This window comes from Salmo trutta, chromosome 29, assembly GCF_901001165.1.
Source record: "Salmo trutta chromosome 29, fSalTru1.1, whole genome shotgun sequence".
Lineage (NCBI taxonomy): Eukaryota > Metazoa > Chordata > Actinopteri > Salmoniformes > Salmonidae > Salmo > Salmo trutta.
In genome coordinates, this window is record NC_042985.1 from 43,623,256 (window position 1) to 43,636,737 (window position 13,482).

Below are 13,482 nucleotides of genomic sequence, written 5' to 3' on the forward strand. Positions count from 1 at the left end.
AAGGTGAAGGTAAATTGTCAAAAATATTTACAAGCTGACAGCTCAGATAGCTCAATTGCAGTATGAAAAGGTAAAAAAAAAAAATAACTACCCCATCTAGTGACCATTTAAAAGCATAAATAATCATGGAATTGAGCTTTCACACCCCTAGGTGGCCCATAAAGGGTGGGAAATCAGCTGAAAAGCAGTCAATTTTGCATAATGGGCTCTGAATATATGGGTTGTTGCTGTTGCATTTTATTGTGTTGTAACATGCGGTTGGATACCTGCAAGGCCTGGGAAAGGATAAGATAGTTGGTTGTGGGTGATTGGTGTTGGCCTATGTATTATAGCCTAATGAAGAGTTTCTACTCTACAAATTGACGTGGTTCGGTAAAACCACTAAACATAAAGACAAAAATGTCTATACCTTTCAGCTCTTTAATACTAGGGTTGGGCATCGTCATACCATCCTTCTGTCACCAAGGGATTTACACTATTACCAGCTTAGTACACAAGGGGGCGCCGAAAAAATGCCAAAAAGCCCATTGGGCATCTATTACCAGAATGCTAACAAAATTAGCTAGATATGCTAATGACGCAATCCAGCTCATAAAGTTATACCTATAAGAGAAGCTATCAAAATGTCATTTTTTGGTGAGTTTGGACATTTACAAGCGAATGTGAATGACAGATATGCAAAATAACAACGATTTGACGCATTACTGGCTCTCCAGCAGCATGTCTACAAGCTGTGTCTTTGTGGAGTCTGGAGTTGCTGGTAAGTAAATGAGATAACAATGAAAAAGCAAATTTTTTTCCAAATTTATGCATGGCTATCACATTTCTAATGTTTAGGCCTATCATAGAAAGCTACATTTCCTAATGTTTTGCTTAAAGTTAATCTTGCAATTTACCAGAGAAAAATAGTCTGGCTACACCGAGAAAAGTAGCTAGACATCATTCAGAGCCCCGTCTGCTGATAGAATGCAAGTTTGTGAATTGTTGTGAATTGAGTTTAGAAGTACAACTGAAGCACAAACTTAGTCTGATGCCGAGCAGAAATTGCAAACATTTAAAATCAACATTTACAAAACTCAGCAAGACAATTCTGCATTAACACGGCATTAACACGACATCCCCGTTATTTGCAAGAGGAAGTGACACAGGTACAGAGGACAAAGAGCCGGATGTCTGGTCAGGACCCGGAGAAGGCGAGTGGGACAGCTGCCGTTACAATACTACTCGCCAACGTGCAATCATTGGACAATAAATTGGACGAGGTACGAACACCCTACCAACGGGACATCAAAAACTGTTATATCCTATGTTTTACGGAATCGTGGCTGAATGACGACGTGGATATTCAGCTATCAGGATATACGCTGCACCGGCAAGATAGAACAGCACACTCCGGTAAGACGGTGGGAGGGGGGGGGTCTGTGCCTTTTTGTAAACAGCTGGTGCACGAAATCTAAGGAAGTCTCTAGATTTTGCTCACCTGAAATAGATTAAATTGTGATAAATTGCAGGCCACACTACTTGCCTAGAGAGTTCTCAGCAATACTTTTCGTGGCTGTTTATTTACCACCACAGACAGATGCTGGCACTAAGACCGCACTCAGTCAGCTGTATAAGGAAATAAGCAAACAGGAAACCACTCACCCAGAGGCGGCGCTCCTAGTGGCCGGAGACTTTAATGCAGCGAAACTTAAATCAGTTCTACCAAATCTCTATCAACATGTTAAATGTGCAACCAGAGGGGAAAAAAATTCAAGATCCCCTGTACTCCACACACAGAGATGCGTACAAAGCTCTCATATGCCCTCCATTTGGTAAATCCGACCACAACTCTATCCTCCTGATTCCTGCTTACAAACAAAAATTAAAGCAGGAAGCACCAGTGAAATGGTCAATAAAAAAATGGTCAGATGAAGCAGATGCTAAACTACAGGACTGTTTTGCTATCACAGACTGGAACATGTTCCAGGATTCTTCCGATGGCATTGATGAGTACACCACATCAGTCATTGGCTTTATCAATAAGCGCAACGAGGACGTCGTCCCCACAGTGACAGTACGTTCATACCCCAACCAGAAGCCATGGATTACAGGCAACATTCGCACTGAGCTAAAGGGTAGAGCTGCCGCTTTCAAGGTGCAGGACTCTAAACCGGAAGCTTACAAGAAATACTGCTATGCCCTGCGATGAACCATCAAACAGGCAAAGCGTCAATACAGGGCTAAGATTGAATCATACGACACTGGCTCCGACGCGCATCTTATGTGGCAGGGCTTGCAAAATATTACAGACTACAAAAGGAAGCACAGCCGCGAGCTGCCCAGTGACACGTGCCTACCAGATGAACTAAATCACTTCTATGCTCGATTCGAGGCAAGAAACACTGAGGCATGCATGAGAACATCAGCTATTACAAACGACTGTGTGATCACGCTCTCCATAGCCGACGTGAGTAAGACCTTTAAACAGATCAACATACACAAGGCTGCGGGGCCAGACGGTTTACCAGGACGTGTGCTCCGGGCATGTGCTGACCAACTGGCAGGTGACTTCACTGACATTTTCAACATGTCCCTGATTGAGTCTGTAATACCAACATGTTTCAAGCAGACCACCATAGTCCCTGTGCCCAGGAACACAAAGGAAACCTGCCTAAATGACTACAGACCCGTAGCACTGACGTCCGTAGCCATGAAGTGCTTTGAAAGGCTGGTAATGGCTCACATCAACATCATTATCCCAGAAACCCTAGACCCACTCCAATTTGCATTACGCCCAAACAGATCCACAGATGATGCAATCTCTATTGCACTCCACACTGCCCTTTTCTACTTGGACAAAGGGAACACTAATGTGAGAATGCTATTCATTGACTACAGCTCAGCGTTCAACACCATAGTGCCCTCAAAGCCCATCACTAAGCTAAGGATCCTGGGACTAAACACCTCCCTCTGCAACTGGATCCTGGACTTCCTGACGGGCCGCCCCCAGGTGGTGAGGGTAGGTAGCAACACATCTTCCACGCTGATCCTCAACACTGGAGCGTGCTCAGTCCCCTCCTGTACTCCCTGTTCACCAACGATTGCATGGCCAGGCACAACCCCAACACCATCACGTTTGCAGATGACACAACAATGGTAGGCCTGATCACCGACAACGACGAGACAGCCTATAGGGAGGAGGTCAGAGACCTGGCCGGGTGGTGCCAGAATAACAACCTCTCTCTCAGTGTAACCAAGACTAAGGAGATGATCGTGGACTACAGGAAAAGGAGGACCGAGCACGCCCCCATTCTCATCGACGGGGCTGTAGTGGAGCAGGTTGAGAGCTTCAAGTTCCTTGGTGTCCACATCAACAACAAACTAGAATGATCCAAACACACCAAGACAGTCGTGAAGAGGGCACGACAAAGCCTATTCCCCTCATGAAACAAAAAAGATTTGGCATGGGTCCTGAGATCCTCAAAAGGTTTTACAGCTGCAACATGGAGAGCATCCTGACCGGTTGCATCACTGCCTGGTACGGCAATTGCTCGGCCTCTGACCACAAGGCACTACATAGGGCAGTGCGTATGGCCCAGTACATCACTGGGGCTAAGCTGCCTGCCATCCAGGACCTCGATACCAGGCGGTGTCAGGAGAAGGCCCTAAAGATTGTCAAGGACCCCAGCCACCCCTGTCATAGATTGTTCTCTCTACTACCGCATGGCAAGCGGTGCCGGCGTGCCAAGTCTAGGACAAAAAGGCTTCTCAACAGTTTTTACCCCAATGCCATAAGACTCCTGAACAGGTAATCAAATGACTACCAGGACGATTTGCATTGTGTGCCCCCCCAACCCCTCTTTTTACACTGCTGCTACTTTCTGTTTATCATATATGCATAGTCACTTTAACTAGACATGCATGTAAATACTACCTCAATTGGGCCGACAACCAGTGCTCCCGCACATTGGCTAACCAGGCTATCTGCATTGTGTCCCACCCACCAACCCCTCTTTTTACGCTACTGCTACTCTCTGTTCATCATATATGCATAGTCACTTCAACCATATCTATATCTTTAACTATATGTACATCCTACCTCAAATCAGCCTGACTAACCTGTGTCTGTATGTAGCCTCGTTACTTTTATAGCCTCGCTACTGTATATAGCCTGTCTTTTTACTGTTGTTTTATTTCTTTACTTACCTTTGTTCACCTAATACGTTTTTGCACTATTGGTTAGAGTCTGTAAGTAAGCATTTCACTGTAAGGTCTACACGTGACAAATAAACTTTGATTTGATAAGTTTAACTTGATATACGTGGAGGAGACTTGATCTAGCTAGACCGATTGTTTAAAAAAGTATTGATAGGAGAGAATGCAATCGGATCATCATCTAATTGGCCTTCACATAACTCACAGAAATTCCACGCGTACGGGGATATTGGACATTTAAAGCAAGTCTACTGGAGGACAATTTATAATTGCATTTTTTCAAGTCAATATAAACTCAGCAAAAAAGAAACGCCCCTTTTTCAGGACCCTGTCTTTCAAAGATAATTCATAAAAATCCCAAACTTCAGATCTTCATTGTAAAGGGTTTAAACACTGTTTCCCATGCTTGTTCAATGAACCATAAACAATTAATGAACATGCACCTGTGGAACGGTCGTAAAGACACTAACAGCTTACAGACGGTAGGCAATTAAGGTCTCAGTTATGAAAACATAGGACACTAAATAGGCCTTTCTACTGACTCTGGAAAAACACCAAAAGATGCCCAGGGTCCCTGCTCATCTGCGTGAACGTGCCTGAGCCATGCTGCAAGGAGGCATGAGGACTGCAGATGTGGCAAGGGCAATAAATTGCAATGTCTGTACTGTGAGACGCCTAAGACAGCGCTACAGGGAGACAGGACGGACAGCTGATCATCCTCGCAGTGGCAGACCACGTGTAACACCTGCACAGGATTGGTACATCCCAACATCACACCTGCGGGACAGGAACAGGATGGCAACAACAACTGCCCGAGTAACACCAGGAACGCACAATCCCTCCATCAGTGCTCAGACTGTCCACAATAGGCTGAACTGAGAGCTTGTAGGCCTGTTGTGAGGCAGGTCTTGATCAGACATCACCGGCAGCAACTATGGGCACAAACCCACCGTCGCTGGACCAGACAAGACTGGCAAAAAGCGCTCTTCACTGATGAGAAGCGGTTTTGTCTCACCAGGGGTGATGGCCAGATTTGCGTTTATCGTCGAAGGAATGAGCGTTACACTGAGGCCTGTACTCTGGAGCGAAATTGTTTTGGAGGTGGAGGGTCCGTCATGGTCTGGGGCGGTGTCACAGCATCATCAGACTGAGCCTGTTGTCATTGCAGGCAATCTCAACGCTGTGAGTTACAGGGAAGACATTCTCCTCCCTCATGTGGTACACTTCCTGCAGGCTCATCCTGACATGGCCCTCCAGCATGACAATGGCACCAGCCTTACTGCTCGTTCTGTGCGTGATTTCCTGCAAGACAGGAATGTCAGTGTTCCGCACGGCCAGCGAAAAGCCCGGATCTCAATCCCATTGAGCACATCTGGAACCTGTTGGATCAGAGGGTGAGGGCTTGGGCCATTCCCCCCCAGAAATGTCCGGGAACTTGCAGGTGCCTTGGTGGAAGAGGGGGGGTAACATCTCACAGCAAGAACTTGCAAATCTGGTGCAGTCAATGAGGAGGAGCACTGCAGTACTTAATGAAGCTGGTGGCCACACCAGATACTGACTGTTATTTTAATTTTGACCCCCCCCCCCCCCCCCCCCTTTGTTCAGGGACACATTATTCAATTTCAGTTAGTCACGTCTGTGGAACTTGTTAACCTGTTGGGGCTAGGGGGCAGTATTTGCACAGCCAGATAAAAAACGTACCTGATTTAAACTGGTTACTACTCTTGCCCAGAAACGAGAATATGCATATTATTAGTAGGTTTGGATTGAAAACACTCTAAAGTTTCTAAAACTGTTTGAATGGTGTCTGTGAGTATAACAGAACTCATATGGCATTCCAAAACCTGAGAAGATTCCATACAGGAAGTGCCCTGTCTGACAATTTGTTCCCCTACTGTGGCATCTCTATTGAAAATACAGCATCTCTGTTGTAACGTGACATTTTCTAAGGCTTCCATTGGCTCTCAGAAGGCGCCAGAAAGTGTAATGGGGTGTCTGCAGTCTCTGGGCTAAGTACAGCAGCTCTGTACAGTGACACTGGAGATGCGCGTTCATGAGAATTCTCCATTTTTTTTTCTTTCAGCCTTTGAATAAATACAATGTCGCCCGGTTGGAATATTCTCTATTTTACAAAACAGCGTTTGACATGCTTCGAAGTACGGTAATGGAATATTTTGATTTTTTTTGTCATGAAATGCGCTCGCGCGTCACCCTTCGAATACTGACCTGAACGCACGAACAAAACGGAGGTATTTGAATATAACTATGGATTATTTGGAACCAAAACAACATTTGTTGCTGAAGTAGAAGTCCTGGGAGTGCATTCTGACGAAGAACAGCAAAGGTAATCCAATTTTTCTTATAGTAATTCTGAGTTTAGTGAGCGCCAAACTTGGTGGGTGTCAAATTAGCTAGCCTGTGATGGCCGAGCTATGTACTCAGAATATTGCAAAATGTGCTTTCGCCGAAAAGCTATTTTAAAATCTGACACCGCGATTGCATAAAGGAGTTCTGTATCTATAATTCTTAAAATAATTGTTATGTATTTTGTGAACATTAATCGTGAGTAATTTAGTAAATTCACCGGAAGTTTGCTGTGGGTATGCTAGTTCTGAACATCACATGCTAATGTAAAAAGCTGGTTTTTGATATAAATATGAACTTGATTGAACAAAACATGCATGTATTGTATAACAATGTCCTAGGAGTGTCATCTGATGAAGATCATCAAAGGTTAGTGCTGCATTTAGCTGTGGTTTTGGTTTTTGTGACATATATGCTTGCTTTGAAAATGGCTGTATGATTATTTTTGGCAGGGTACTCTCTTGACATAATCTAATGTTTTGCTTTCGCTGTAAAGCCTTTTTGAAATCGGACAATGTGGTTAGATTAACGAGAGTCTTGTCTTTAAAATGGTGTAAAATAGTCATATGTTTGAGAAATTGAAGTTAAAACATTTGAGGTATTTGTATTTCGCGCCACGCGACTCCACTGGCTGTTGACTAAACGTCCCACCTTGCCCAGGGAGGTTAAAGGGTCTAAACCATCTGACCCAGATGGGCTTTTTGGAGTCAAGTTTAAGGAGCTCCTTCAGCACCTCGGACTCAGTGACCACCTGGAGGGAGAAACTTTGTAGCGGGGCAGGTGAAAAAGAGGGAGGAGCGTCTGGCCTAGTCGCATTAGAAGGGGTGGTAGATGAGGAAATGTTGGACGGGCAAGGAGGCATAGCTGAGTCAAATAGGAATCCTAACTTAATGAAGTGGTTATTTAAAAAGTTCAGCCATGTGCTTCTTGTCAGTAACAACCACATCAACTTTAAGGAACATGGGCAGCTGTGAGGAGGAGGGTTTATTCTTCAGCTCTTTACCCATTTTCCAGAACTTCTTGGGGTTAGACCCACAGAGAGAGAACTGCTCCTTAAAGTAACTAACTTCGGCCTTCTGGATAGCGTGAGCACACTTATTTCTCATTTTCCTGAACGAGAGCCAGTTTGCCTGAGTATGCGTGTGCCGAGCCTTTCAACAAATGCAATTATTGAGGTGGAGTAACTCTGCAAGAACATGGTCGAACCACGGGCTTAATCTGCTTTTAATTTTCTTTATGGGGGCATGTTTGTTAACAATACCACTGAAAATATTTTAAAAAAGGTACAAGCTGATCATATACCATTTTACAGAGGCCAGTTCATGAAGGAAGGCTTGCTCATTAAAATTTGACAAATCAGGACAGGTTGTTTCACTGAGCAGCCATTACGAACACAGGCTGTAAAACAGTGATCACAAAGGTCATTACAGAAAACACCAGACTGATTATTTGTGAGGATAACATTGAGGAGAGTAGCCTTTTCTGAGTGTTTGGAGTCACACCATGTGGGATTGGTAAATAATCTGAGAAATATTTAGGGAGTCCCATTGCTTTAGGACTTGGTCAGGTGGTTTAAGCATGTCCCAGTTTAAGTCACCAAGCAGGACAAATTCAGACTTAGTGTAGGGGGCCAGGAGAGAGCTTAGGGCAGGTAGGGTACAGGCCGGTGCTGATGGAGGACGATAGCACTCAGCAGCAGGTAAGTTATTTGAAAGTTTAATGCATAAAACCAGCTAATCACATTTTTGGTGTACAGACTTGGTGGAGACAACCGAGCACTGAAGGTGATCCTTGGTAAAGATTGCCACTCCCCCACATTTGGAAGCTGTCTTGCCGAAAAACGTTATAAGCAGAAAGGTTAACGTCAGAATTCAAAACACATCTGGATTGGAGCTGTGAACACACTTTCCATTGATCCATTTTAAGTAATACGCTTCTAGTGTTAACGTGCAGGTCCAAAATAAAATACACACTGAACATAGTGTAATACAAATGGGCTAAATAACAATGGGATTTAAAAATGTATAAAGTTGATATAATAGCAATATTATTATACATCATGTTTTGTTATTTTAATTACTGTTAACATAATAACTCCAGTAATCCTTCATTTTAATGCTGTTAAAAAATATATTGTCAATGCTATAATATTATTTGTGCTATTAAGGCTATTCACTTTGATATTGTTAAACAAAATTTCATGTCTGCTAACATTTCCTAATAAAATGTTATGTCGGCCATTTGTATTTTTTTTTTTATCTTTGCGTGACTTATATTTTGAAGGGAAATCGCCAAGGTCAGCGCTTTATTCTTGCAAGGTCTTGCTTATTCTTGCTGGCTTCTCAGAGGTCATAGCAGGTGTAGAATGACGCCTACGCAGAGTCCCTACTTCCGTTTTTCAGGGGAAACGGAAGTTGCAAAATACTTAGCAGAGATATTAGAGAAATGAGATAGACATCACATTGGATATGAAAGGAAAACCATAACGCCTCACCAAGCAGACTGTTGATCAATCGCGTTCACATCGTCATGCTGCGTCACTTGGTTGATAAGATAATCGTCACGCACTCACTTCTCAAAGTCAGGCTATGGATCAAGAAACCTGCCCATTTTCCTCAAAAGTAGGTAATGTCACGCCCAATTGACTCCCATTCCCTCCTTGAAGGAGAGCTCGCTTTGTCTCAAAATCTCCCAGAATGCACCGCTCAGCCCGTGGCCGACGCATAGGCAAAGTACACAATGGGGCGGGGGCTTGTATGATTCAAATGAAGTTTCCCCATCTCCTCAAATGTATCTCTGACAGTAACCCTGAAAACCGGATGTTAACGCTTTTGTGGAACCGCATAGGTTACCATACTTCAAACATTTTCCACTCCCCTTCATCGCCCAATGCGAACCCGCCCAAGTTCTTTTCTGAGGAGCCCACTGGTTCTCTAAACGAAATCCCGGTTAAAAATAGTACCAGACCATGTACCAGTCGTCCTGCAAAACGTCAATCACTTTATCGTTTAAACATTGGTTTCCAAAAATATTTCTAGCTAACAAGCTAGCAAATGTTTTATTCTCACAACTGTTGATCTGTATCTTCATAGGAGTTATATAGTCTACTATATAACTTGACTATGTTATTAAACAAAGGCGAGGGACCTGCTTCAATTACATTCCCACTCACACCAGATAGCTAGCTGGCTAACGATCAAGCTACTACGCTAGCTAACCAACGTCGTTACCTAGCTAACTTGTAGCCACTAACTATTAACGTTAGTTATCTACTATGACTGACCACAAAACATAACGTGTGAATGTTTCTAATTAAAAGATACAATTGGAAAATGTGGGAAAAAAATATGACTTGCTAGTCTCTTTTGATTCGCTAGTTTAGCTAACGCTAACTAGCGAGCCAACTCCTCGAGAAACCCTGACGTTAGTTAAGCTAACGTACTTTATGGCAGCGACTGCTGTACCGGGTGTTCATCGTTTAAACAACAAAAGCACTTACTTCAAATATCCAGTCGTTTAAAGATTTAAATCACGGCTCACCCACCTCTGTTCTGCCGCGTTGCCCTCTGTCTTAATGGAAATGACAGCGAGTAGCAACACCAAAAGCAACTGCGGTGAGAGAGACACCAATGTGAAGCTAGCCACAATGAGGATTGGCCACAAGTGCAATTTGCGGTGTGCCTTCAAAATAAAAGTTACTTATTGAAAGTGATGCAAATGATTAGAAAAAGTGGAATCATGCCATATTTGGACTAGAATATGCTAAACAAGTTTGGAGTGTTATATAAATTCAGCAAAAGATAATTAGTTAATTTGACAAAAGAAATCACACTGTGGCTGTGACTTCAGAATTGCATTGGGGGCATACTATTTCACTGCACAACCTTACCTATGGATTGTGACTCAATGAAAATAGGTATCATTCTACTCAGTGGCACACACAGAACACAACTGTGAACAATTTACACAAATATTAGCGTTGTAGCTCTTATTGCATGACCTTTGATGTGGGAAATCATCTCCCCAGTCAGAATATTTTGCATATTGACATTCATATTGCACTGTACAGCATTACCTATGGATTGTGGATCAATGAAATGGGGTATCAGTCTACTCAGTGACACCCACAGAACACAACTGTTAATAAGAGTTTACACAAATATTAGCATCGCAGCTCTTATTGCGGGACTCTAAAACCACTGTGAAATAAACCACAATCTTACCAGTTCTACCAGTCAACCTACTATTTTCAGTTTTATAGCTAATCTCATGCTATTCTACATATTTTGCGATGAGGTTGAGGGAAAATGTTGCTGTTTTAAAGCTAGAGATCCTATTAAATTACTAAACCCTCAAAGTACCAGAATGGGTTGAAAATGGCAGCCATATTGGTCAGAGAGAAATCCAAACCAGTCTATAAAGAGTTTATACAATGTTCTGTCTAAATAGCCTCTAAAATATATGTAACAGATCAAAATCAAATCAAATCAAATTTATTTATATAGCCCTTCGTACATCAGCTGAAATCTCAAAGTGCTGTACAGAAACCCAGCCTAAAACCCCAAACAGCAAGCAATGCATGTGAAAGAAGCACGGTGGCTGGGAAAAACTCCCTAGGAAAAACTCCTGAGAAAGGCCAAAAACCTAGGAAGAAACCTAGAGAGGAACCAGGCTATGAGGGGTGGCCAGTCCTCTTCTGGCTGTGCCGGGTGGATATTATAACAGAACATGGTCAAGATGTTAAAATGTTCGTAAATGACCAGCATGGTCAAATAATAATAATCATAGTAATTGTCGAGGGTGCAACAAGCACGTCCGGTGAACAGGTCAGGGTTCCGTAGCCGCAGGCAGAACAGTTGAAACTGGAGCAGCAGCATGGCCAGGTGGACTGGGGACAGCAAGGAGTCATCATGCCAGGTAGTCCTAGGGCTCAGGTCCTCCGAGAGAAAGAAAGAAAGAAAGAAAGAGAGAATTAGAGAGAGCATATTTACATTCACACAGGACACTGGATAAGACAAGAGAATACTCCAGATGTAACAGACTGACCCTAGCCCCCCGACACATAAACTACTGCAGCATAAATACTGGAGGCTGAGACAGGAGGGATCAGAAGACACTGTGGCCCCATCCGATGATACCCCCGGACAGGGCCAAACAGGCAGGATATAACCCCACCCACTTTGCCAAAGCACAGCCCCCACACCACTAGAGGGATATCTACAACCACCAACTTACCGTCCGAAGACAAGGCCGAGTATAGCCCACAAAGATGTCTGCCACGGCACAACCCAAGGGGGGGGCGCCAACCCAGACAGGAAGACCACGTCAGTGGCTCAACCTACTCAAGTGACGCACCCCTCCCATGGACGGCATGGAAGAACACCAGTAAGTCAGTGACTCAGCCCCTGTAAAAGGGTTAGAGGCAGAGAATCCCAGTGGGAAGAGGGGAACCGACAAGGCAGAGACAGCAAGGGCGGTTCGTTGCTCCAGCCTTTCCGTTCACCTTCACACTCCTGGGCCAGACTATACTTAATCATAGGACCTACTGAAGAGATAAGTCTTCAGTAAAGACTTAAAGGTTGAGACTGAGTCTGCGTCTCTCACATGGGTAGGCAGACCATTCCATAAAAATGGAGCTCTATAGGAGAAAGCCCTACCTCCAGCCGTTTGCTTAGAAATTCTAGGGACAATTAGGAGGCCTGCGTCTTGTGACCGTAGCGTACGTGTAGGTATGTACGGCAGGACCAAATCGGAAAGATAGGTAGGAGCAAGCCCATGTAATGCTTTGTAGGTTAGCAGTAAAACCTTGAAATCAGCCCTTGCCTTAACAGGAAGCCAGTGTAGGGAAGCTAGCACTGGAGTAATATGATAAAAATTTTTGGTTCTAGTCAGGATTCTAGCAGCCGTATTTAGCACTAACTGAAGTTTGTTTAGTGCTTTATCCGGGTAGCCGGAAAGTAGAGCATTGCAGTAGTCGAGCCTAGAAGTAACAAAAGCATGGATTAATTTTTCTGCGTCATTTTTGGACAGAAAGTTTCTGATTTTTGCAATGTTACGTAGATGGAAAAAAGCTGTCCTTGAAGCAGTCTTGATATGTTCTTCAAAAGAGAGATCAGGGTCCAGAGTAACGCCGAGGTCCTTCACAGTTTTATTTGAGACGACTGTACAACCATCCAGATTAATTGTCAGATTCAACAGAAGATCTCTTTGTTTCTTGGGACCTAGGACAAGCATCTCTGTTTTGTCCGAGTTTAAAAGTAGAAAATTTGCAGCCATCCACTTCCTTATGTCTGAAACACAGGCTTCTAGCGAGGGCAATTTTGGGGCTTCACCATGTTTCATTGAAATGTACAGCTGTGTGTCGTCCGCATAGCAGTGAAATTTAACATTATGTTTTCGAATGACATCCCCAAGAGGTAAAATATATAGTGAAAACAATAGTGGTCCTAGAACGGAACCTTGAGGAACACCGAAATTTACAATTGATTTGTCAGAGGACGAACCATTCACAGAGACAAACTGATATCTTTCCGACAGATAAGATCTAAACCAGGCCAGAACTTGTCCATGTAGACCAATTTGGGTTTCCAATCTCTCCAAAAGAATGTGGTGATCGATGGTATCAAAAGCGGCACTAAGATCTAGGAGCACGAGGACAGATGCAGAGCCTCGGTCTGACGTCATTAAAAGGTCATTAACCACCTTCACAAGTGCAGTCTCAGTGCTATGATGGGGTCTAAAACCAGACTGAAGCGTTTCGTATACATTGTTTGTCTTCAGGAAGGCAGTGAGTTGCTGCGCAACAACTTTTTCTAAAATTTTTGAGAGGAATGGAAGATTCGATATAGGCCGATAGTTTTTTATAATTTCTGGGTCAAGATTCGGCTTTTTCAAGAGAGGCTTTATTACTGCCATTTTTAG

General features: G+C 43.5%; 1 protein-coding gene across 4 annotated transcripts in view; it reads right to left on the minus strand.

Annotated features, from left to right (window-relative positions):
- ogdha (oxoglutarate dehydrogenase a) overlaps positions 1-10,193 on the minus strand; it is a 79,501-nt gene extending 69,308 nt beyond the window's left edge. For 3 of the 4 annotated variants that reach the window (XM_029722283.1, XM_029722281.1, XM_029722284.1), the window contains exon 1: positions 10,106-10,193. The gene's annotated coding sequence lies outside the window, so the exon portion shown is untranslated. Of the gene's footprint in view, positions 1-10,060 lie in introns of all 4 variants that reach the window. The other variant, XM_029722282.1, reaches the window with a different exon arrangement.
- Between the last annotated feature and the right edge of the window lie 3,289 nt (positions 10,194-13,482).